We start from the raw sequence: 23,226 nt of genomic DNA, 5'->3' as shown, positions 1-23,226 counted from the left end.
TTCCAGCCCAACTCAGTCCTGACCTCTGTGCCCAGGCACTGCCTTCATCACTCCCTCTGCCATTTCGGTGCCAGGCCCCTTCTATGTAGATGCTGTTCACAGTGCTCTCTTGTGTGGAAGGTCTGTTGCTACTAAATAAACTTCACTTCACACTGTCATTTTTCTGGTATGAAATGAGACTTCATTTCAAAACTGCAGCCTTTTTTGGAAAGTGAGCTAAGAGGCAGCTTGTTTCTTTCAAAATCAGTGCAGCAAACCCCTGAATTGTGCAATTTTTTTTTTTTTGCGTTGCACTTAGCTTGCATTAACATGAGTTAAGCACAATTCAAAGCCGTTCTGCAGCTGTCTGCCTGCTCAACTCCCCCAGCTGGAGGAAGTTAGGTGGCAGCTGCAGTGGCATGAATTTGCCCCTTCTCGCTGTGGGAGCCAGGAAACTGTCTCCTGTGAGCAGCAGTGCACTTGCAGGAGACAGGAAACTGACCAGCGCTGCTGCATTGGTCAGTATCCTGGGTCCTGAGTCAGGTGAAAATTCAACTTATGTAAAGGTTGCCAAGTACGTGATCTCTGCATAAGTCGGCCATCTGTGTACCCTCATGATCTTATTCTGTACAGTCATTGTCCCTTCTTTATCTGTCCCTCTTGTCCTGGGAGTCTAACCTGTCCACTCTCGTGTATCGGCCAGGGTCATCTAGGCTGTGCACATCTGTTTCTTTGCTTTTACAGCATAACTTCTCTGGATACTGCAGGATGCGCTTTGGAGCGAGCGAGCATGCTCTATGTAATGATTCAGAGTGAATTTTGATAGCACGCTTTGTCTGGAGGAAGTGTCAGGGTATCTCTAGTGGCACTCTGAAGCTGCTGTGGTGTTGCCAGCATTACTGTATAAGCGCTGCTCCCATGTCTGAAGAGGGGAGGATTCCTATCCCTCTAGCTGTGATGTCTTGGGAACATAGTAGTAGCCAGACTGCTGCAGACCCAGGTCTGTCCATCCTGTGTCTGGCATTTGCTGGCACCAGAGGCTGCAGAGGAAGGTGTAGGAACCCCACAATGGGAGAGGGTCCCCTCATAGGGGCTCACTCTGATTTCTCAGAGCCAAAGATTGGCATAAGCCTTGAAATAAGGAGTTTAATGTCCCTTCCCACAGGTTTGTGCAAATTAAGTGTAGTAACTGCATATTTTTGTTATCTTTTACATGGTGCTCTGGGGGAGAGAAGTTAAATTTATCCTGTGTGTGCTCCCAGCTGCCAGTGCCTGTAGAATGAGGGTAAGCCCATTCCAGAACGATTCTGCCATGATTTCAGAGTGGGATAAGTTGATAGTGGAAAGACCCTGCAGTGAGGGTGCACTGGGATGCTGAGCACCTCCCTATAGCTGAGTCAGCTTGGAGGTGAGTGGTGATGATGCAGCCAGAAAGTCAGCCGCTTAACTTAAACTGTGGCTGCATGAACAGTGGGTTGTGTTTTTGGATTCAGCCTGCTTGTCCGTGTCAAGAATCCTTGTCCTGAGACAAGAGGGTGCAATCCCTGCTTGATGACTTCAAGGGCTGTTAGCAGTGTGGATCTCCAGGCACCCCCTGAAATGCTCTGTGCTCTAATGGTTTGGAGTTCTTTGATTTAGGCACTAGTGCTTGCATCTGGGTGGGATGCAGATCCTTGAAGTGGCTTGTGGTTAGTTCATCCCTGTTGTGGGAAAGGTTCATATAGCTTGTGTACCCCCTCCACCCTGTTCCTTGCTATTGCTGAGAGCTCTCATGGGATGGGGGAGTACTTTTTGTGAGATCATTTGGAAAAATCAAGGGACACAATGGATATAGTTGTAGTATTAGAGGTGCTTATGTTTTTCCATATGGAGTTCCCATGTAACAAAAAGTACAAAAGAAGAATAGTGCAGCAGGAATGGGATTATCTAGTATTATGCATGAGCTGCTCTTGGTTTTGAGCATCTTTCTTGGAATGTTGCAAATGATGTTCTCCCCACACTGATCTCTAGACCTAAATGTAGCATGTTAGGGCTGTGTACACAACACACCTGTTAATGCATCCCAGAATCATGTTTGCTTTTTTTTGCAACAGCATCACACTGTTGACTCATATTTAGCTTGTGGTCCACTATAACCCCTAGATCCCTTTCTGCTGTACTCATTCCTAGGCAGTCCTTTCCCAGTGTCACACATACAGAATGGGAAAGGACTGCCTAGGAATGAGTACAGCAGAAAGGGATCTAGGGGTTATAGTGGACCACAAGCTAAATATGAGTCAACAGTGTGATGCTGTTGCAAAAAAGGCAAACATGATTCTAGGATGCATTAACAGGTGTGTTGTGAACAAGACACGAGAAGTCATTCTCCCGCTCTGCTCTGTGCTGGTTAGGCCTCAGCTGGAGTATTGTGTCCAGTTCTGGGCACTGCAGTTCAGGAAGGATGTGGAAAAATTGGAGAGGGTCCAGTGGAGAGCAACGGGAATGATCAAAGGTCTAGAGAACATGACCTATGAAGAAAGGCTGGAAGAATTGGGCTTGTTTAGTTTGGAAAAGAGAAGATTGAGGGGGCACGTGATAGCAATTTTCAGGTATCTAAAAGGGTGTCATAAGGCAGAGGGAGGGAACTTGTTCTTCCTTGCCTCCTGAGGATAGAACAAGAGGCAATGGACTTAAATTGCAGCAGGGGAGGTTCAGGTTGGACATTAGGAAAAAGTTCCTAACTGTCAGGGTGATCAAACACTGGAACAAATTGCCAAGGGAGGTGGTAGAATCTCCATCACTGGAGATTATTTAAGAAGGGGTTAGATAGATGGCTTTCAGGGATGGTCTAGAAAGTGCTTGGTCCTGGCAGGAGGGCAGAGGGCTGGACTCGATGGCCTCTCGAGGTCCCTTCCAGTCCTACTCTTCTATGATTCTAAAATCTGGACCTCAAATATTGTCTTTTCTCTATGGCTACATCTAGATGAGTGTTTTCCCCAGCAAAACTGGGCTTTTGTTAGGAAAACCCACGGAGCACCTACACACAAAATGTGCTTTGTCAACAATGTGTTGACAAAGCTTGGCACATCCACCAGCAGCATTGTACCTCTCCACATTCAGGTATAATGCCTTTGTTGACAGTGTTTTGTTGACAAAAATACCATGCAGGTGCTTTGGGTCCCCTTTTGTCGACAAATGGGTCTTTCCATGGCAGCAGGTGGCTGGAGCTGGGAGACATCCTCTCCACCACGAGTGGGACTCTATGATCCTTGTCATCAGCTGCTTTTAAAGGCACAGGCAGTTCCAGAAACCCTGTGGCAGGAATCTAGGGGCATGGCTGCTGGCTGGCAGCACCATACTCCAGCAGCCACACTCAGAAGTTTGACAAAATCTCCATCACTGGAGATATTTAAGAAGAGGTTAGATAGATGGCTTTCAGGGATGGTCTAGAAAGTGTTTGGTCCTGCCATGAGGGCAGGGGGCTGGACTCGATGGCCTCTCGAGGTCCCTTCCAGTCCTACTCTTCTATGATTCTATGCCTGCATTTCTGCATGACTGCATTCAGAGCAGGGTGCCTCCTCTAAATCTCTGGTTTCCCTCTAGTGATGCTACATGATTTCCCTTTGGGCAGTGAAACTTACTGTCTCTAGTCATCTGAAAACGTGGGTCTTACCCATGGAAACTTAGTGATGGATCACTCGGCTCATGCATCGATGAAGAAGGCAGCTAGCTGTGAGAATTAATGTGAATTGCAGGACAGACTGAGACACTAAAACTTTATTTCTAGACTGTTGTTCAGTGTCCAGTACTGTAGAGCCCCTTGTGTACCTGCTCTTGGTTACATTGTCTGGATCAAAAAGCCTTTCAAGTAGCGTTTCCCTATTTTATTTGGCCATGGAAGCTTTTTAAACTCGAGTTTTGTGGAACCCCATTCCCAGGCTTTACCCCCGTATCCTTCAAACTTGCCCCTCCACCAAATCCCAGGGTTAACTCACCTCAGCCCCAAGCCTGTCCCTGGGATTAACCTTTCTGTGGTGCTGGCTTGGGAGCTTATGCCGAATAGCCACATGCACCCAGTGGAAGGAAGGCTGGTATGGAGGTGTTCTGCTGGCGGTGGTGAGCTGATCCAGGCCCACCAAAGGGGTGCAGCCACTTGGGTAGTCGGATGAGTGAGGGGCTCTCTGTGGCTCCCTGCCGCCACCGAAATAATGGACCTAAAGTCATTTGGTTTAATGGCTGGGTCCCTCCCACCACCCTGCCAGCCATTAAACCAATTAGTTGTACTGTAAGATCTCAGCAAACTGAGTAGTTGTACTGTAAGATCTGTAAGTAGTTGTACTGTAAGATCTCAGCAAACTGAGTGATTGGGCAGCAAAATGGCAAATGAAATTTAATGTGGGTAAGTGTCAGGTAATGCATGTTGGAAAAAATAACCCAAATTACACATACTACATGATGGGGTCAAATTTAGCTACGACAGATCAGGAAAGGGATCTTGGAGTTATAGTGGATAGTTCTCTGAAGACATCCACGCAGTGTGCAGCGGCAGTTAGTAAAGCAAATAGGATGTTAGGAATTATTAAAAAAGGGATCGATGATAAGACAAAAGATATCATACTTCCCCTATATAAAACTATGGTACGCCCACATCTTGAGTACTGTGTGCAGATGTGGTCTCCTCATCTCAAAAAAGATATATTGGCATTAGAAAAGGTTCAGAAAAGGGCGACTAAGATGATTAGGGTCTTGGAACGGGTCCCATATGGGGAGAGGCTAGAGAGACTGGGACTTTTCAGTTTGGAAAAGAGGCGATTGAGGGGCGATATGATAGAGGTATATAAAATCATGAATGGTGTGGAGAAAGTGAATATAGAAAAATTATTTACCTTTTCCCATAATACAAGAACTAGGGGACACCAAATGAAATTAATGGGTAGTAGGTTCAAAACTAATAAAAGGAAATTTTTCTTCACACAGCGCACAGTCAACCTGTGGAACTCCTTGCCCGAGGAGGCTGTGAAGGCCAGGACTCTATTAGGGTTTAAAAAAGAGCTTGATAAATTTTTGCAGGTTAGGTCCATAAATGGCTATTAGCCAGGGATAAAGTATGGTGCCCTAGCCTTCAGAACAAGGGCAGGAGATGGATGGCAGGAGATAAATCACTTGATCATTGTCTTCTGTTCTCCTTCTCTGGGGCACCTGGCATTGGCCACCGTCGGCAGATGGGATGCTGGGCTGGATGGACCTTTGGTCTGACCCAGTATGGCCATTCTTATGTTCTTATGTTTCAGCGGTGGCAGGGCAGGAGCCACAGAGGAATCTGCTATTGTAATGGAATTTTGTTGTGGAACCTTTATTTTCACTTTAGAGAACCCCTGGGTTCCAAGGAACACCATTTGGGAAACACTGCTTCAAAGGGACAGTGAACATTTGTAGTGGGGAGACAGTAGGCTGGGACAACTTTCCTGGCATGCAGAATTCATCAATTCTAAGGCCAGAAGAACATAAGAATGATCAAGCTGGTTGATCAAGCATGTATTGTCACTTTTGACAGTAGCAGTGCCACATGCTTCAGAGGAAATGGGCAGAACAGGACAATGTATCCAGTCATTTGTTCCGTGTTGTCTAATCCCAGCTTCCAGCACGCAGAGTGTGGGGTTGAGTCCCTGACCATCTTAGTTAATAATTTTTGATGAACTTGTCCTCTGTGAACTTGCATAGCTTTTTAAATGCAGGTATACTTCTGGCCTGCATAGCATCCCATTAAGTCCACAGGTTGACTGTGGTGTTGTGTGAAGAATTACTTCCTTATGCTTGTTTTAAATGTCCTGCCTGTTAATTTCATTGTATGACCATTTAGTCTTGTGTAATGTGAATGGGCAAATAGCACCGTTATACTGTTGTTAATTTTATAGCCCATTGTCAATCCTGCTTTAGTTGTCTCTTGTTTAAACTGTACAATCCCAGTCTTTTTAATCAGCAGTTCTCTGCCAAGGCCCTCCACCCCACCTGATAAGTAGACTTCATGGGATCAGCCAAAATGAATCGGAGCAGGCCTGGTGTTACATTGACTTCAACCCCAGGCAGTGGAAATAGGGGTTCAGTTTTCTGCAGGAGCCTGAGCAACTTAGCTTTCTTCTTCGAGTGTCCCCATGGGTGCTCCACCATAGGTGACGGCTTGGCCGGCGCCGCAGATCGGATCTTCCAAGCAGTTTCTGCCGGACCGCGCATGCGCCGGTGCGCGCCGCTCCCTGGCGCGCTCCTGGCCATGTGCGCGATCCGGTCCCCGCCAGTTCCTCTCAACCGCCGTCGGCTGCAGACGGAATCCGACTAGGCTAAAGCCACATAGCGTATTCAACGACTTTATTTGTTTTCTCTTTAAAGTTTTCAGTTATTTAGGCTACCATAAGTAGCCGGTTGTTACTTTGTAAAAAAAAAAAAAAAACAAAAACAAAAACAAACAAGCTACGGAGGGACAGCTCAAGCCAGTCCCAGTAACAAGCGCCGGAGGCCGGGAGCTAGGGCCATCAGCCCTCCTGCTGAGGCAGGCCATCGGACGGGGAAACAGCACAAAGAAGGTGCTAAGTACCCATAAACAAACTCAAAGACTCACCAACAATGTCCTCCTCAGGCTTTAAAAAATGTGAGTCCTGCCGAGAGGCGATGCCAGTGTCCGATGGGCACAGTCTATGCATAAGGTGCCTGGGGGAGTCCCATGTGGCACAAAAATGCGCCTTCTGTGCAAAATTAACAACCAGAGCACGGAGAGACAGGGAGATGAGGATTAAACTGCTGCTTCTTGACAAGGCCCTCCAGCCAGACGTGCCGGAGCGGCCGCAGCAGGAGGGACCCTCCGGGGCCCTTAGAAGAAAAGCTGCCTCCCTCACTCCATCAGCGCAAAAACGGAGGAAAGTTTCTCCAACCCGATCCCTGCCGGCAGCAACAGTGAGCGGGACGGGAGGAGCAAGCAGCCCCCAGCCGCAGCAACAGCTGATCGGCGGCGGCACGGAGAGCCACGTGGAAGCGGCTCAGCCTCCGATAATCAGCCAGCCGCCCCGCACCGCAGGCAGGGCGGCGGCTAAGCAAGCGCCGGTACCGGCGGCACCGCAGGCAGCGGCACCGACCCCCGGGGAACCGGCGGTGCAGAGCGTGCAGGCACGTAGCCTGCAGGCGCAGAAGGACTCCGCACGTGCGGCACCGCCTTCGAGCGTGCCTAGCACAGTGCCGACGGGGCCGGGATCCCCCGCCCATCAGGGGGCGGAGTCACCTCCCTTAGGGAGGGGAAAGGCTGCACACAAGAGGAGGCACTGCAGCCCCTCTCCAGACAGGGCTGTGGAGCTCTTTTCTCACAGCCCTCCGCTCATGTTGCAGACTCCAACCAGAAGGCAGGGGTCCCCCCTAGCCTACCCGGAGCCCCCTTCTCCTTTCCTGCAATCAGCCTCCCCATGGCTGGCACCACCCTCACCCTTCCTGGGATTTGAAAGGCTGGACTATTATGCAAAATCGCTCTCTCCAGTGTCTCGACGATCCCCCTCTCCCAGACACAGAGGGTACGTGCAAAGGGAATGGTCAAGGTCACCTTCCCAGGAACAGTGCCTATACTGCCATGGTCGTCCCTACCACGCGGGGCATGGACACCATCGGCAATCTACCAGGGAAAGATCCCCACATACTACCTCGTACCCCCGAGGGCAATCGCGATCGGGGACAGAGACTCAAGCATCCCAGGGGGGACTGGCCATGGACCCACGAGATTTTTCCCTCGCAAACCTCCAGCGAGAGGGCGCACCATCACCATCAAGAACCGGAAGGGTCCAAAGAAATGTACCCCAGCGGTTCCTCGTTTTCCTCCCCGGATGAGGCCACGGCCTTAGGGGATGTCCATCCTAAGGACGATCTCAAACAGTTTCAGGAGCTGTTTAAGAGGGTAGCTTTCACGCAAGGCATCCAGACAGCACAAGTGCAAGAGAAACATCATAAGCTCCTTAAAAATTTGAGCTCCCCGGCCTCCTCCAGAGTAGCAATACCGCTTGATGAAGCGATCTTGGAGTCCGCCACTACCATATGGCAGACCCCTGCAACTATTCCGCCTGTCCAAAAGAGAGCGGATAAGAAATACTTCGTGCCGGCGAAGGGCATGGAGTTCTTGTTTAGCCACCCCCAGCCAAACTCCTTGGTGGTGGAGTCCTCGCAACAAAGATTAAAAACATCTCAATTTAAAACAGGGGGAACGGACAGAGATGCCAAGAAGCTAGAGCTGTTCGGCAGAAAGGTCTACTCCTCCTCCACCTTAACGTTGCGAATGGCAAATTACGCAGCGCACTTGGCGAACCATAATTTCGACAACTATTCCAGATTAACTTCCCTCATGGACTCGCTTCCAGAGGACAAAAAGCCGGTCCTCAAGGCCATAGTGGAAGAGGGCTACGCGGCTGCGAGGATGGAAGTTCAGATTGCTTTGGACGTTGCGGACACGGCAGCACGTTCCACAGCAACTGCAGTGGTGATGCGACGGGAGTCCTGGCTCCAGACCTCGGGTATACCGAGAGATCTGCAGGCGAAGATAGTCGACCTTCCCTTCGACTTGCAGAAGCTGTTTGCTGAATCAACTGACTCGGTCCTCCATTCCAGTAAAGATTCAAGAGCCACACTCAGGACCCTGGGGATTTACACCCCTCCATACTCAAAGAAAAGGTACTACCCACAGCAAAGGCGGTACCAGTACCAGCAACAGCGCCCCCAGTATCACAGGGGTTACGAGCAAGGGCGGCATCAGCAGCACCAGCAGTACAGAACCCCCAGGCGACGCTCACAACAGGGCCGTCCGTCCTCGGGGCGGGGCCAAAGGCCACAAGTTTGACATACAGATCCAGGGCTGCGCCATCACCACCATTGCACAAGATCATCCGAAACGACTTTTTCACCATCGCCTCCGACCATTCTACGACCAGTGGCAAAGGATCACCACAGACAAATGGGTGCTGGAGATCATAGCCACGGGGTACGCCATCCCCTTCCAGTCGCTCCCGCCGCCGCGACCCCCGCCCAAGCCCCACCCCCAGGAGGCCTCCCATGTAGCCAGGCTCAGGCAGGAGGTGGCCCACCTCGAGTTCATAGGGGCGGTGGAAAAGGTGCCGGAGCAGCTGCAAGGGAAAGGGTTCTACTCTCGGTATTTCCTGACGGAGAAAAAGACAGGAGGCTGGAGGCCCATCTTAGACCTTCGTGGCCTCAACAGGTATCTACGCAAGCAACGTTTTCGGATGATCACGATCGCCTCCATCCTTACAGCACTGGACGATGGAGACTGGTTCGCAGCCCTCGATCTACAAGACGCGTACTTCCACATAACCATCCATCCGGCTCACCGGCGTTTTCTCCGGTTCATGGTGGGCAACGAACACTTCCAATACAAGGTCCTACCGATTGGCCTTTCCTCGGCCCCCAGAGTCTTCACCAAGACCTTGGCAGTGGTGTCAGCCTACCTGCACAGACAGGGGGTGTTTATTTTCCCGTGTCTGGACGACTGCCTGCTCAAAGGGACCTCGAAAAGGGAGGTTCTCCGCATGATACGCGTCACAGCAAACACGTTCTCCTCACTTGGCCTGGTTATCAATCTGGCAAAATCAAAGATAGACCCCTCACAGGACATAGAGTTCATAGGGGCTCGCATAAACTCGGTCTCGGCGAGAGTATACCTACCAGAGGCTCGCTTTCGAGCCATCGGTTCCCTCGTGCAGGTCATCACCTTCAGCCCTACAGTGCCGGTCTTGACGTGCTTGCAGCTGCTGGGCCACATGGCAGCGGCGACGTTTGTGGTACAGAACGCCAGGTTGCACATGCGCAACATGCAACACTGGCTGGCAAGTGTATACAAGCCGGCAGTACACACCGTTCACAGGGTGGTGTCGCCCTCACCTGGGGTGCGCGAATCCCTGCAATGGTGGGTAAACCCCGGGAACTTGCTAACAGGGGTACCCTTCCATCAGTCGCAAATATCGGTTTTCCTCACTACGGATGCCTCCCTCATAGGGTGGGGAGCGCACATGGGCAAAGAGGTGGCTCAAGGACTGTGGTCACCCACGGAACAGTCTCTACATATCAATGTTCTAGAGCTCAGAGCAGTGTTCAACGCCTGCAAACACTTTCGAGACCGTATACAAGGCAAAGTCGTCGGGATCAGTACAGACAATACCTCCACCATGTTTTACATAAACAGGCAAGGAGGAGCTCGATCCCGTACCTTATGCGCGGAAGCAATCCGCCTGTGGAACTGGTGCATCGCCCACGATATAATCCTGAGAGCCTCATACTTGCCGGGCGTGCACAACGTGAAGGCAGACCAGTTGAGCAGGTGTTTTGCGCTCACCCACGAGTGGCAGATCCGTCCCGATCTACTACGGCCGATTTTCCACGCATGGGGGTTTCCCCAAATAGATCTGTTTGCCACTCAGCACAACAAACAGTGCCCACGATTCTCCTCCAGAGCAGGGCTGGGCCGGGGGTCCCTGGGGGACGCGTTCGCGATCCCGTGGGGGGGCCCCCTGCTTTACACGTTTCCCCCCGCAGTGCTGATCCACAAGGTTCTGCAAAAAGCCAGGAGAGAAAAGGCTCGGATGATCCTGATAGTCCCAACGTGGGATCGCCAACAATGGTTCCCCCTACTCCTGCGCATGTCGGACCGCCCACCGATGCCTCTTCCGGTGGCGCCGGATCTGCTCACGCAAGCCCAGGGGTCCATAGTGCATCCGCACCCCCAAAGCCTGCGACTGCAAGCGTGGCTAATCCATGGCTCAGCTCCCTAGAGAGCACATGCACAGTGGAAGTACAGCAAGTCCTAGAAAGTAGCAGGAGGACTTCCACTAGGAAAACCTACAAACAAAAATGGACTCGCTTCGTGGCTTGGTGTTCTACCAAGCAGCTGGCCCCCCTTTCGGTGCCTATACCTACAATTCTAGAGTATTTACTGGACCTCAAGAGAGCAGGACTCTCGCTATCCTCGTTAAAGGTCCACCTTGCTGCCATCTCGGCGTTCAGACATGAGGATGGAGGGCACACGGTGTTCGCCCACCCTATGGTTACCAGGTTCCTCAAAGGGTTGGTAAACCTCTACTCCCCTCGGAAACCGAGTCCACCCTCGTGGAGCTTGGACCTGGTGCTTACCACACTCATGGGACCACCGTTCGAGCCCTTGGCCACGGTTCCCCTTCGCCTCCTTACAATAAAGACGACCTTTCTTCTTGCAATTACGTCAGCTCGTCGGGTGAGCAAGCTTGCGGCAGTCATGGCAACGCCACCCTGCACTGTCTTTTCCAAGGAGGCGGTAACCATACGGCTGCATCCAGCCTTTGTTCCCAAAGTTTCTTCCGAGTTTCACATCAATGAACCTATTGTTCTATCCTCGTTTTATCCAAAGCCTCATAACTCCAGCGAAGAGGCGCGCCTATACCTCCTGGACGTGAGGAGGGCGCTAGCCTTCTACGTAGACAGGACCAAGTCCTTTCGGAAAACGGATAGACTCCTAGTCTCCCTCGCTCCCAAATCGAAAGGAGAAGGTCTCTCATCGCAGAGAATCTCAAAGCACATTGTATCCTGCATAAAAATGTGCTACGAGCTCAAAAAGACTCCTTTGTCGGCCACTCCCAGGGCTCATTCCACCAGGGCGGTGGCAGCATCAACAGCCTTTTTCAAGGGCGTTGCATTGAAAGACATTTGCAGAGCGGCGACCTGGTCATCCTACGACACCTTCGCCAAACATTACGCCCTTCACAGGGTATTCCAAGAGGATACCCGTCTCTCTGCAGCGGTCCTCTTGGGGACCAGCTGCACGTAATCCGATTACCCACCACCTATCTTGGGTTACTGCTGGGTAGTCACCTATGGTGGAGCACCCATGGGGACACTCGAAGAAGAAAGAGAAGTTACTCACCGTAGTAACGATGGTTCTTCGAGATGTGTCCCCGTGGGTGCTCCACTTCCCGCCCATCCTCCCCGCTTCGGATCTCTGTTAGTGTTTTGCAGGGGCACCCAAGGCGGTTGGTCGAGGAACTGGCGGGGACCGGATCGTGCACATGGCCAGGAGCGCGCCAGGGAGCGGTGCGCGCCGGCGCATGTGCGGTCCGGCAGAAACTGCTTGGAAGATCCGATCTGCGGCGCCGGCCAAGCCGTCACCTATGGTGGAGCACCCACGGGGACACATCTCGAAGAACCACCGTTACTACGGTGAGTAACTTTTCTTTGTGGAACCCCTGTAGTTGTTGGTCCCAGGACAATTGCCTGCTTGCTACCTTTAAAAGCCCAAGTCAGCATTAAAGGTGCTGGATTTTCAGAAAAACAGTTGTGGCACAGGTACGCTGTGGAACTTTTCATAGCATGTTTGGGGGAAAGGTGCAGGCTCAGAAAGAAGACACTTGAGAAACCCTTGTTATTAATTTATCCTTCTCTGGAAGCTGTTCTATAGTCCTAATTATTTTCTTTGCTAGTTGTATTACTACTTGCAATTTAAATTAATATAATTTGAGATAGCGTGACCAGAACCTGCATGCAGTATTTAAGGTGTAGGCATACTGTGGCATTATATTTTGTCTTCTCTTTCTCTTACCCTCATGGTTCCTAACATTCCTACTGCTTACCCAGGTCTTAAAAGCTTGTGGCTTGTGCTGAAAGCCCATGCCAAATAGCCCATTTCCCCCAAAACTCCTGCTTAAACTGCTTGGGGGAAATGCCTCAGGCAGACTGCTGCGCAATCTGCAGGGCTTTCAAACCTTGCATGAAAAATAGACTTCTGCTCAAAGCAGCTCTTAATGGAAGCCTCACTTAGCTTGGCAGCTCCCAAACACGGGCCGAAGTTCATTGGTGCAGAGTGCCATGGCATCAGTGCACAGTATGGCTCAGTCAAGAGACTCTGTCCAAGGAGCCATGGCACCGCAACTCCCCAGCACCACAGAGAGACAGAGCCATGGCACTGCTCCAACTCCCTGTCCAAAATGTCGCAAGAAGTGGGAGAGAGCTTAGGTCCTATGCAGTTCTGTCAGGCCTCTGGCAGGCCAGAGGACCACAAAGCAGCGTTCTCCTTTCAAAGGTTACGAAGTAGCACTGTTGATTCCAGGAGCCCAGACACTATTGGGTCCAGCACCAAGCAGCACTCCACTGAGGGGGGATGCGGTGGAGATTGAGATTTCAATTGAACTCATGGCACCCCTAACTCAGTCACATAAATCTCAGCCTCTGGTAGTGCCCAGAGAGGTGCCATCATGAGGCAAACCCACCTTGATGTGGTGCTCCCTTTCCACAGACCCGTGCCATCTTACCTAGTGGTCTAGGTCTATGGCTTGCCAGCAGGGCTCACTGGTATCCAAGGCAGCTCAGTCGCACTCAGAGCTGAGGTAAGTGGCATCATGCTCCCCTGCATGGAGCTGCCAGTGCCATTCCTCATCAAACTCCAATGTGTGACATCACTCCCTTGTATTGGACTCCTGGGACTGTCTCCTGGTCCCAGTGGCTGGGCACTCTTCCTGCTCCTGCAGTATCAGGTCCTTTCCAATTCTTCCTGGCACCAGTACTTGCTCCTCTTTTGTTCTACACAAACCACCTGCCCAGAGCTCCTCTGCATGACCGTGGTCCTCTCTGTTGGGGCTCGCTATGACAGAGGCCAGGTCAGTTCCATCTGGAAGTGCTAAACATACATCAAGCAGAAATGGGGGATCCACAGTGTCCTGGCAACCTCATTGGCCCCTGCCACCTCAGAGGCCTTTTTGGACACCCTTGGGATACCACCAGACCCTGGATGCCTCTTCACTGGCTCTCCACTTTTCTAGCATCTGCGATCTGTTATCTCTGGTCACCAGGGATGATGTCCCCACGGAGGCCTGCTGATGAGGGGGCAGTTTACCTTGTGGCCTAGCCTTTCAAGGGGTCCTGGAACTCCATCACTGATTTTTATTTTGGTGGTGGCCCCTTTCAAGGGCTAGTAGCTCTGCTCCATCATGTTGCATGTCTGTGGGTGGCTTAGTTCTGTGGCCCTGGTCATTCTAAGGGTGACTGCATGGCTCCATCTCTTTCACTCTTGGTGCTGGAAGTCAGGCCCACTTTGACCTGGTACCCACGGTAGCTGTCGGCCCCACTTCCCCCATCTTACCTACCTGAGGCCATGGTCATGAAGTCTCCTGGCAGTAAGGATGCTACTGAGGCTATGGTTCCTCAACAGCCTGATGCCCTGTCAGGGTATACTTTATCCAATGGTTGCCATGGGAGCATGCAAGTGGGACACCTGGGAGACTTAAAGAAGCAGCCCATTTTTGCTTTTGGCCTCATCTTCCTTATCCCCAGATAAGTTGCAGCAGGGATGCTGACCACCTCCTATTGACCACAAAGCCCACCTGGACTTGTTCTTCTGCATAGCCCGTAATGCAGGAAAGGAGGCAGTGCTGGTAGAAGACCACATAGTGGCTCTCATAACCTCAGAAGGCCCTTCAAGGGCTACCCTCTGTAGTTTGGATTTACTGCTATTGTGTCCTCATGGGTCTGTGGCTCCACTGATGATAACCAGAAGGCTGCTTGCATGTGTGTTCAGTTATATGGGACCAGTAATCTCATCAGACCCCGTGAGATTCCCCAAAGACCACAGAAGGATTGAAGATGCCCTGCAAGGGTTTATTGCCAAGCAAGGTACAAATAAGAGTTGTCAAGTATAGTGCATTGTACAGATGTACCTGCAGCAATGGACTGACATGGCCAGTGGGAATTCTGCTGCCCCCCCCAAGGTCAGACAAACAGCCCCCCCACCCCCAAGACATCATTATGTACAGGTAAAAACAAAGTACGTTTTACTGCTGATGTTAGTCAGGTTGCTACCCTCTAACATCATCAGATTGTCACCCATCTCCCTGTACCTCATGGTTTGGTTGGATCATCACTGTCCATCATGCTGTCATTTTAGACCTTCCTGAACCTGGGTCTGTATCTGTAAGGAGTAGGTATCAAGGTCTCTCTTAATGAGCTGGTGAGACCTGGTTATTACAGCGTATACCAATTATTGTTCTGCACCTGGACCAATTACCAATTAGTGTTTTGTACTCTCAGCCCTGTCTGTGCCAAGTTCTGTTGGCAGAGGCCTGCCTCTTGCTCACGGCTTAGCTTTGCTTTGAGCCATATTTTGTCCGTTGTTGCTAAGCCTCACACCAGGCCTGTGCTGTATGGGCTTAGGCCTGCATCTTACTATACCTTCCCTATCATTAAAATTATACAGAACGATAACTGGACCATCTGGAAGTATCTGGCCTCCATCCCTCTCACTGTTAAAGGGGCTGAAAGGAAATAATATGTGGCTCCTAAGGCTGGGATGGACAACATGTGCCATCAGGCTGCATGCAGCTCGTTGGGGCTCCACTTCTGGCTCAAAGACCTCCATTTGTCCCCTTCTCTCTCTTGCTCTAGGGCACTGGGGCCCTGCACTGCCTGCTCTTCCCTTGCCTTCACAGTCCATTCAGAACCATGAATCTCTTGATCTGTGCTCCATCCCTGCTATTGTCCCTCCTTCCCAGAGCCAGAACAGCCATGGCTGTTGCAGCTCTGGGAGGCAGTAGGAGGAATAGGGATGGACTGCGAATCAGGTGGTTTCTGGCTCTGAAACCCCTGGGTGGGAGGGGGAGGAGTAGGAAGAGTGGTGCTCCAGTGCCCTGATGCAGGTGAGGCTCATGAGTGAGAGGGGCAGATTGGGGCTGCAGATGGAGCCCTAGTTTGCTGCAAGTTGCTGTGGCCCACTGAGGTGAGGGAGGGTCTCTCAAGCAGTCCACTCCCTATTTTTGGTTGCCCATCACTGCTTTACAGGGTATGTGATATGAGGAGAGCCTCCGCCTTCCCTTTGCTCCCAAATAGTTATGGCAGTGAATGAGAAGCAGCATGAAAGCTGGCTGGCACCAGCACCCAAGTCCATAGAAGCCAAAGTTTACACCTGTTTGGCAGAATGATCAAGGTCCCTGAGGGGATGCAGCTGAGGGTAGCAATCTAACAAGCTGTTTTCAGCAGTTACAGTTTTAAAACCTTGGCTACCCTAACAAAATTCAAAGGTGGAGGGTGCTTTGAAGGATCCGGGATGTGGATTGGCACACAGTACGAGTGTCACATCAGAATCCTTGCTTTTGGCCATATTGAAACTTCATCCGTGCTTAGCCTTTGTTTTGTTCACTGAGAGACCCTGCACCTGTTCCCTTTCCATTGTAGGGGCTGAATCCTGCCTGCAGTGTGATTGGAATGGGTGCTGCTGCTGGCATTACTGCTGCTCAGACCTAAAGGACTTCCTTTGGGTGGGTGGGATATGCAAACCCAGGGAATGCATAGTACCTCAGATGTTATTTAGGCAGAGGAGCCTTGACTTTGCAAGAAGAAGGGACCTGAGGAGGAGGAGGTCCCAATGTTTGTATCAATGTACACTGACACATGACCACTGCAGGAGATTTGATGCAGGCATGCGAGTCCACCATGTCCAAGGAGGTTTATAGAGCCACCCTGGGCACCGATTTGCCCTTGTCCCTTAAAGGTGAGAATTCAGAGCTGGACCCTTCCAGCAGGTTAGGGCATCCCAGGTGGTATGAGTTGTGACTGGGGGCCAGCAATAGCCCTTGGGTGGGATAGGGGAAGCACCCAGAGTATGGAGCTGGGTGCCCCAGGAGCTGGTGCTGAGCCTGCTGCGGAGGAACGGCATAGCCAGGGGATGTGGCTGCCAGAGCCAATGCTGAGCCAGTGGATGGGGAATGGCCAGGCTGAGGCCACTGGAGTTGGCACTCCCTGTAGTTGCTTAACATCCCATCCCATCCCATCCCTAGGCATACACAGCATAGGGCACCATGTGGTGCTCCAAATTTAGTGGTGCCCTACGCAGCTGAGTGTGTCTAATGATGGACCTTCTTGTCTGTATGTCGAAGAGCTGCACTGTGGACCCTATGCAGCAGTGAGCTTTGCTTTAGGACCTGTTGACGCATAAATACTGATGCATGGCAGAGACTGGCTGAGATCCCATGTATGTACCAGTATAAGTGCAGTTCTTTTTCCTACCTATTTTTAAAGTAGTTTCGTTATAAATGGATTTGGTAGCATGGCACAACACTTTCCATTGTAAGCCCCTGTAATACTTCAGAGGGTTCTTGGCCAAGCAGAGAGAACCAACCCTGGGCAAATTGGTTAAAACTGGACCTCTTACAGCCCAGGCTGGGATTTCCTTCACAATAAGGCAAGGCAAGGCAAACCAAACCAGCCGCAAAAATGCCTCTACCGGCCCCCCTGGCCAGCAAGAAGCTGCATAAGCAAACACGCAGGTTCCCCGGCTGCACCTAATGTCCAAACTAGCATCCCTCCTTACTTGGGTGAGAGGTTATTAAAACCTGTTTCCCTAGATTCTCTCAGATTATTCAGGCACCCAAAGGATCTAGCCTCATTCCCAGGTCAATATATACTCAGATCTTACCCAAAACAGCATGCTGTGCCAATCCTTTAGAATCTAAAGGTTTATTAAGAAAGAAAGAGAAAACAAGGTGAGAAAATTTGTACAAGTAAGACATTGCATACATTAAAGCTATTGATGTAGGCTAATGAGGATATAAGCTGCTGTTTTTGAGGGTCTCTGAAAATGCATCCTTCTGAGGGATGAGCCTCAGTCCATACAGGCTTAGTTCATGAGGATTGAAGAATAAGATTATCACTGCCAGGGACATCTTTATAGAGTTACCAAGTGGAGGGAAAAACCTCTTCTTCATGCAGGCAATGGAGGAACACCTGATCAGGTTGCCGGTCGTGACATTCTGCCATTGACTGCTGGTTTAGACAGCATGGTCACAGTCAATGTGGGTTGGACCTCTGGGGGTCTGTTCCTTTTATTCAGCCCATGTCACCTGTGTGGGGAGGTGATCAAACCTTCCATTGTGAATCTCGGCACTAAAATATTTTTAATGCAAGTATGAAGTCAATATCTATAACTTTAAATATAAGTGTGGCACAGATATACAAGTAGCCATAAAGAGAGGTAGTGAATCGCAAGCTTTCTTTAGACACCTCAGTTAGCCCACCTAGCGTGAGGTTTGGTGCAAACTTAACATAGTGATCACAAATGGTTTTATAATTATTGTAAAAATCCAGTAACAGCACAGCCCCTCTTTTCACTTGTAACTTTTCCAAACTTTGTTTCATTTGAAAATGTCATGGTTGCCTTTCTTCAGACTGTTGATTTGTTACTGTTTTTTTGTAAAATTTTCAATAAAAATGATTGTCATTTCAGAGACTAAGATTAGGAAGAAATGCTGTATGAGGCAGAAGTGCTGTACTGGGATCAAGAAGGTGCCTTATGCTTTCCTTAGGAAAATGTATCCAGACTTGTGCAAGCTATAAACATCTAGAAAATCAACATTTGCACATGCTCAATAAGCTTCTAAATAAGTTTTGCTCTTCTAAAATGTGCGTGTCATATACCCCTCTGGTAGCTGGCCCACTTAACGGGTAACTACTATCAGTCCTTTTAGCTTGAGGGTTGTACTGTTGCTCTGCAGGTCCTTATTTTCCACCTCGCTAATGAGCCTTGTAGGAGGATAGATTTTTTTTTTCCAGTTTGCTTTTTAAAAAGCTAGGAAAATAACATAAAATGTGTTAAAGAAATATTAATATTGCAGATTCAAGCACTCAGGTTAGGAAATGTTCATGCAGCCCTAATCCAGCCCTCTTCTCCATGTGTAGAACATAGTCTTTTCTCTCCCCTGCTTCATTTTGTCATTCTGTTCACAGGATGGACCATGAAAAAAGCAGAGGATCACAAGAAAAGAAGGGGTGTTCCAGTGGATAAAACATTGGACTTACATCCAAGAGAGCTGGGTTTTTCTCCTCCAACTGCTGCAAGCTTCCACTGTTATTGAAGGCAAGGCTTTTTTCACAAAACACTTGCATGGGGGAGAAGGGGGTTAAATTAAGGCTGTGCACCCTTAAATCTGACATTTCCTTACTTTTGAGTGCTTTGACTTTGCAAACTTCACGTTCTTCTAAAATCTCATGAAGCAGAGTGAGGGATAGCAATGAAAATGATTGGCTTCAGTCAGCAATATAATTTCCAGGTGTCCCTATGTAGCAAAGAGAAGGACAGGGTGTCTGAGAATGGATGCCCTTTGCTGCTGGTTGGAGACTGAAGAAGTAAGAATTCTGAATTGGCATTTAAATGTTGTCATAAAGCACATTATCAGCTTTATGGGGACAACTGATTTTGCAGCCTCTAAATTAGTTTAAAGCTCTTGTGAGGGTTTTAAAGGTGACCTGCAAAGATTAATCAGAAATGACCCAAGAACAAGAATTTGTATAGGAAGCTTTGGACTAGGAGCAATGGCTACTCTTGGGCAAAATTCTGTGCCTGAAAATTCCACGCGCAAATTTTAAAATTCTGCGTATTTTATTTGTGAAAATAGCAATATAATCACACCAGTTTCAATTGGTACTTAAAAAAAAATATGCCTCTAACCATATAGACAACAAACAATTCAGGAAATGTGTTTTGAAGAATTGATTCATTTTTAGGTATTTTAAGTCCTTTAGAGCATAGTACAGAAGTGTGTTTTCCTGTTCCCCCCAGAAGTAGTGGAAAGGCTTGAGGAGCCTGGGTAACAAAAGAACTGGGGAGTAGGGAGTAACTTCGGGGAAGAAGTTGGGGGCTGAACCTGGAGGATTGCTGGCTGTGTGTGGGAGACATATGGAACAGGGTGTTTTTTGGTGCAGAGCAGCAGTTCCCAGCCTTTTCCGGGCAGGGTCCTGTTTTGATAATTCAGGAAGACTTGGTGACCCAAGGCAATTCAAAAACCAGGGGCGGAGGGGGAAGGAGTGCTGTAACTAGCTAATTGCACCTGAGGGAAGAATATAAAATTGTGCCCCCCTCATCTTTATATATTCATAATAGTTATTTCATAGTAAAAGGGCACATACATAAAATAGTAACACTGTTTTTATTATAGTTGACCTGAGTTGTGGTGCTGGGGGTGGGAGGGGGGAAGACCTCAGCCTCAAATAGCTCACCACTCCCCTAGCTTAAACCCACACTCAAAGGCTGGGGGACTTGGGAGAGTCATGCTGGGGGGCCACACTCAGGGGCTGGGGGAGTCACATGCAAGGGCTGGGAGGAGTCACACTCAGGGCCTTGAGGGGGGTGTCACACTGTGAGAGCCTGGGGGAGCCACACTTACATTGGGTGGGCTGGGAGGGTCACATTCAGAGGCTGGAGGAGCTGCGGGGGGTCACACTCGGGCTGGAGGGTCACACTTGTGCTGAGTGGAGTCACATTCAGGGGCTGGGGGGGTCACATGAAGGGCTGCAGGTCACATTTTCATTGGGGGGCTGGGAGGGTCACTCAGGGGCTGGGGGAGTCCCACTCAGGCTGGAGGGGCTGACTGAGTTACACTCAGGGTGCGGGGAGATACAAACAAAGAATGAACACTGACAAATCAGAACATAGAGGGGAAGGGGGGGGGGCAAAAATTCCTTACTGCTAGAATCTCTAAGTGGCTTGCCTGGGATGACTATGAATATCAAAGAACATAAGAACATAAGAACATAAGAATGGCCATACTGGGTCAGACCAAAGGTCCATCAAGCCCAGCATCCCATCTGCCGACGGTGGCCAATGCCAGGCGCCCCAGAGAAGGAGAACAGAAGACAAGTGATTTATCTCCTGCCATCCATCTCCTGCCCTTGTTATGAAGGCTAGGGCACCATACTTTATCCCTGGCTAATAGCCATTTATGGACCTGACCTGCAAAAATTTATCGAGCTCTTTTTTAAACCCTAATAGAGTCCTGGCCTTCACAGCCGCCTCGGGCAAGGAGTTCCACAGGTTGACTGTGCGCTGTGTGAAGAAAAATTTCCTTTTATTAGTTTTGAACCCACTACCCATCAATTTCATTTGGTGTCCCCTAGTTCTTGTATTATGGGAAAAGGTAAATAATTTTTCTATATTCACTTTCTCCACACCATTCATGATTTTATATACCTCTATCATATCGCCCCTCAATCGCCTCTTTTCCAAACTGAAAAGTCCCAGTCTCTCTAGCCTCTCCCCATATGGGACCCTTTCCAAGCCCCTAATCATCTTAGTCGCCCTTTTCTGAACCTTTTCTAATGCCAATATATCTTTTTTGAGGTGAGGAGACCACATCTGCACGCAGTACTCGAGATGTGGGCGTACCATAGTTTTATATAGGGGAAGTATGATATCTTTTGTCTTATTATCGATCCCTTTTTTAATAATTCCTAACATCCTATTTGCCTTACTAACTGCCGCTGCACACTGCGTGGATGTCTTCAGAGAACTATCCACTATAACTCCAAGATCCCTTTCCTGATCTGTCGTAGCTAAATTTGACCCCATCATGTAGTACGTGTAATTTGGGTTATTTTTTCCAACATGCATTACCTTACACTTACCCACATTAAATTTCATTTGCCATTTTGCTGCCCAATCACTCAGTTTGCTGAGATCTTTTTGTAGTTCTTCACAATCCCTTTTGGTTTTGACTGTCCTGAACAACTTGGTGTCATCTGCAAACTTTGCCACCTCACTGCTTACCTCATTTTCCAGATCATTGATGAACAAGTTGAACAGGATCGGTCCCAGGACTGAGCCCTGGGGAACACCACTAGTTACCCCCCTCCATTGTGAAAATTTACCATTTATTCCCACCCTTTGTTTTCTGTCTTTTAACCAATTCCCGATCCATGAAAGGACCTTTCCTCCTATCCCATGACCACCTAATTTACATAAAAGCCTTTGGTGTGGGACCGTGTCAAAGGCTTTCTGGAAATCTAGGTATATTATGTCCACTGGGTGCCCCTTGTCCGCATGTTTATTAACCCCTTCAAAGAATTCTAATAGATTAGACAGACACGACTTCCCTCTGCAGAAACCATGCTGACTTTTGCCCAACAATTCGTGCTCTTCTATGTGCCTTGCAATTTTACTCTTTACTAGTGTTTCTACTAATTTGCCTGGTACTGATGTTAAACTTATCGGTCTATAATTGCCAGGATCTCCTCTAGAGCCTTTTTTAAATATTGGTGTTATATTGGCCGTCTTCCAGTCATTTGGTACCAAAGTGGATTTAAAGGATAGGTTACAAACCACTGTTAATAACTCCGCAATTTCACATTTGAGTTCTTTCAGAACCCTTGGGTGAATGCCATCTGGTCCTGGGGACTTGTTACTATTCAGCTTATCAATTAATTCCAAAACCTCCTCTAATGTCACTTCAATCTGAGTGAGTTCCTCAGATTTGTCGCCTAAAAAGGCTGGCTCAGATTTAGGAACCTCTGTAACATCTTCAGCCGTGAAGACTGAAGCAAAGAAATCATTTAATCGCTCCGCAATGGCACTGTCTTCCTTGATCGCTCCTTTTATATCTTTATCATCCAAGGGCCCCACTGCTTTTTTAGCAGGCTTCCTGCTTCTAATGTATTTAAAAAACATTTTACTATTGTTTTTTGAATTTTTGGCTAGCTGTTCCTCAAACTCTTTTTTGGCTTTTCTTACTACATTATGACAGTTAATTTGGGAGTGTTTATGTTCCTTTCTATTTTCCTCACTAGGATTTGACTTCCACTTTTTAAAAGCTGCCCTTTTCTCTCTCACTGCCTTTTTAACATGGCTGTTTAGCCATGGTGGTTCTTTGTTAGGTCTCTTACTGTGTTTTTTTATTTGGGGTATACATTTAAGTTGGGCCTCTAGTATGGTGTCTTTAAACAGTTTCCATGCAGCTTCCAGGGATTTTAGTTTAATTACTCTACCTTTTAGTTTCTGTTTAACTAGCTTCCTCATTTTAGTGTAATTCCCCTTTTTGAAATTAAATGCCAGAGTGTTTGACCGCTGCGGTGTTCTTCCCAACACAGGAATATTAAAAGTTATTATATTGTGGTCACTATTTCCAAGCGGTCCAGTAACAGTTACCTCTTGGACCAGATCCTGCGTTCCAGTCAAGACTAGATCGAGAATCGACTCTCCCCTTGTGGGTTCCTGTACTAGCTGCTCCAAGAAGCAGTCATTTAAGGCATCAAGAAATTTAATCTCTGAATCCCGTCCTGAGGTGACATGCACCCAATCAATATGGGGATAATTGAAATCTCCTATTATTACTGTGTTTTTTATTTTGATAGCCTCTCTAATCTCCCTCATCATTTCAGCATCACTATCACTGTCCTGGTTAGGTGGTCGGTAATATATTCCTAATGCCATATTCATATTAGAGGAATGAATTGTTATCC

At 48.8% G+C, this 23,226-nt stretch overlaps 1 protein-coding gene across 11 annotated transcripts in view; it reads left to right on the top strand.

Annotated features, from left to right (window-relative positions):
- CHD6 (chromodomain helicase DNA binding protein 6) overlaps positions 1–23,226 on the top strand; it is a 209,956-nt gene that overhangs the window by 30,173 nt on the left and 156,557 nt on the right. For all 11 annotated transcript variants that reach the window (XR_012647850.1, XM_075011571.1, XM_075011572.1 and 8 more), the window contains exon 2: positions 18,724–18,853. The gene's annotated coding sequence lies outside the window, so the exon portion shown is untranslated. The remainder of the gene's footprint in view (positions 1–18,723; positions 18,854–23,226) is intronic.

This window comes from Carettochelys insculpta, chromosome 17, assembly GCF_033958435.1.
Source record: "Carettochelys insculpta isolate YL-2023 chromosome 17, ASM3395843v1, whole genome shotgun sequence".
NCBI classification, from domain to species: domain Eukaryota; kingdom Metazoa; phylum Chordata; order Testudines; family Carettochelyidae; genus Carettochelys; species Carettochelys insculpta.
The sequence above is the reverse complement of the archived record's forward strand: the minus strand, read 5'-3'. Positions and strand labels throughout refer to the sequence as shown.